This window comes from Schistocerca nitens, chromosome 2 (genome assembly GCF_023898315.1).
Source record: "Schistocerca nitens isolate TAMUIC-IGC-003100 chromosome 2, iqSchNite1.1, whole genome shotgun sequence".
Taxonomy (NCBI): Eukaryota; Metazoa; Arthropoda; class Insecta; order Orthoptera; family Acrididae; genus Schistocerca; species Schistocerca nitens.
In genome coordinates this window covers 808,125,267-808,128,526 of record NC_064615.1, presented here as the reverse complement: position 1 = coordinate 808,128,526, position 3,260 = coordinate 808,125,267, and positions in this window count along the sequence as shown.

Genomic DNA, 3,260 nt, shown 5'->3' with positions numbered 1-3,260 from the left:
CACATGTCTTTCAATATTAGATTTTATAAACATTAATATGAAAATAAGGATATAGCAAATGTAGAATAAAAGTAACTCATTTCTGTAAATATGAATGAAAGAATCAGTGTGGTGTTACTGGAGGAGCCTTTGTGGTATTTGGTACCTTTGTGAGCTTGGCAGTGGGTATCCTGTACTGCTACTAGTAATTACCTTCCCTGTTACACTAGCAAATAGAGCGAGGAAAAAATAACTGTTTGCATGTTCCCTAATTTCTCGTATTTTATGTTCATGGACTTTAATCAAAGTGTAAATTGACGGCTGTAGAATCATTCTGCAGTCAACTCCAGATGCCGGTTCTCTACTTGCTAATAGTGTTCCTCAAAAAGAGCGCTGGCTTCCCAGGGAACTAGACATCAGCTTGATTGAGATCAAACTTTTTTCCCCGTATTTGTTATGTTATTGGTAGAGGACATATGCAGACACACAACTTTAGTGTTGAAAGTTGTTCAGTCAAATGATAATATAAATTCTTTAATTGCTTTAGTTGGTTAAAAAAAGTGCAGTATAAAAGTACAAATGATATTACATTGATTAACTACATACATAATGTAACTACATAAAATTGTAGTGATACCATATGTAAGGAGGCACCCAAAAGAAACTGAACTAATTTTTTGGTAGTGTGCAGAGCTTTTGTAGCGCCGCATTTTGCTGCTAGTAGCACATGGAGAAAACATTCTAGACACAGTGAACAGAGCGCCATCACTGATGGAGTTCAGGACTAGTTTTGGTAGCATTCATAGTGACAACTGTTTTGTGTAATTGTTGTTTTTGCAATGGCTGAGTTTTGTGAACAGCATGTGGTGTTGAAGTCCTGCTCTCTGCTCAGAAAAATTGGAACAGGAGCTCTTAAAATGTTAAAAACAGCATACAAGGATGATGCTATGGGGAAAACTCAAGTGTTATTTTCCGTTTCAAAAATAGTGAAATGTCAATTGTTGAATAAACCTCCTCCTGGTCGTCCTTCCACAGCCTGAGCACATGAAAATGTTAAAAAAATTCATGCAAACATCACTTAAGACATGATGATGATGATGATGATGATGGAAGAAGTTGTGGAGCTGTTGGGAGTGACTTAGAGTTCAGTGTAGTGAATTGTGATAGAAGATTTGCAAATGCAAGTGGAAAGGGTGGGTGCCAAATTTGTGCCATGATTGCGGACTGCTGAACAAAGACAACGTTGCATAGATGCACACTCTGCTTTGAAAGAATAGTCCTGAAACGATTCAAACATTTTTCAAAAATTGTCCCAGGTGATGAAACTTAGTGCTACACTTAAGATCCTAAATCAAAGCAACAGTCAAGCCAGTGGAAGACTTAAAAATTTGCCTTGCCCCAAAAAAGCTTGTCAGGTGAAATCAAACATTAAGACAATACTGATTCGTTTCATCCATTCAGAGTCTGTTCTGCAGGGTCCATCAGTTAACTTGGCTATCTACTTTTAAGTTTTGAAAAGATAGTGCAACAATGTGTGATGGAAATGGCCTGATTTATGGCAGTTGGCTGACTGTTTATTTTCGATCATGACAGTGCCCCTGCTTGCACAGCTGTATGATAATTATTGACCAAAACTGGTAGGACCCCTCTCCCTCACCCCCATACTCACCCAACCTTGCCCTGCACAACTGTTTTTGCTTCCTAGAATGAAAAGACATGAAAGGAAAGCATTTCACTGAGGTGGAAAAAAAAATTTACTGAGGTGCTGTCAAGCATCACAAAAGATGAATTCAAACAATGTTTTGAAAACTGGATTAAAAGGTTAGACTAGTGTGTTTAGTGCAAGTGGAGAGTACTTTAAAGGGGATTGAAGGTTTGTGCATAAATGTGAATAAACAAATTTAAAAAATTGAATTTCTTCTGGCTACCCCTCATATACTGACTGCAATGACTGAATGCAATGAAGATGATCAGGTTTCCAAGTTAATTGGCATTGAAGTTAGCCAATGAGGCCATTGTGTCAGAATGTACCACGAGTCAACATGCCAATGTGGCTCAGACTAGAGAACTGCTTGGGTAGCCAGATGGGGTGGGGGTACCATTATAGTTCGGTTTGTGTGCTTTATTTAAAATGAGGTGACCATAAAATAACACACAAGTGTGTTTGCTTAAAAAATCTTTTAAAATGAATGTATAGTATTCCACATCCACAGAAACCCCAGCCAGTGGCAAATAATGACTTTCAAAGATAAAAAAAGGTAAGTAGTTCCTATTGTCATATGGTCCCATTGGCTAAGGAGTATTTGTGCTATCACCTTTAATAATTAGTAGTTTAATTTTGGACCACAAACCTCAAATTCTTCAAAGAAAGGATCTCCCATGTATAAAACAGCTTCAAATGTCTGGTTATTTTACATATGAGTTAGTGTCAAATATTTTACATTAAGCATGTAAACAAGAAAAAGTTATAAAAGGTTTGAAATTGTGTTAAGCCCAATTTGTCGGAAGGCCAAATTGCTGTCATTATAGTCACTGCTTCATTTTAAGCAAAAGCAAGTTTTTCACACATATCAATGTTTGTGATGTGATATCTCCTGAACTATGTGTTGTATCAAACTGTGTTGCGAATAGAGATAGCAGTAAAGAAATAAGAAATTAAAACATGTCTGTTATTGAAGTTTTACTGCGTGAAAAGCAAAAATGTAGTAAATGATAATTTTTCATTTCACCATTTTGTGCAGGGAAAGGGGGGGGGGGGTTCAATCAAGAAAAAGTTTCATAAAGGTTTGAAGTTTGTTGGAAGCCGCTAAATTCTCTCATTCTCAACTACTGGAGAAATAAACTTCAGGTATCTGTGTGCCATCAGTTATGCTGCCTCAAGACAAACACAAAGTTTCTAACTGTAATATTTCTCTTTTTACGTTAAACTTTTAACATAAGATTCTCTCTCAAAGAGTTGATTGTGACCATTTGAAATATTTTCAGTCAGTCAGTAATAAAAAAAAAAATACTGAAGATGAAATGTTGCCCCTGGAAGCTGTTAGGTAGGCACTCTGCAACTGGTAATGGGTTCCAGGACAGTCAGTTAGTAATACATAATTCATCAGTAAAATGTCCTTATGTCTTCTTTTATACTGTTACTTATGTTTTATAGGTCTAGTGGTAATGGCAGTCAGTCAAAACCAGTATTGTCCTTAAATAACATATGTGAGCATTTGACTGATACAAACTTTAATGTTAAAATTGCTTCTTGTAGCTAATATTTGTCCAGTTGGCATACA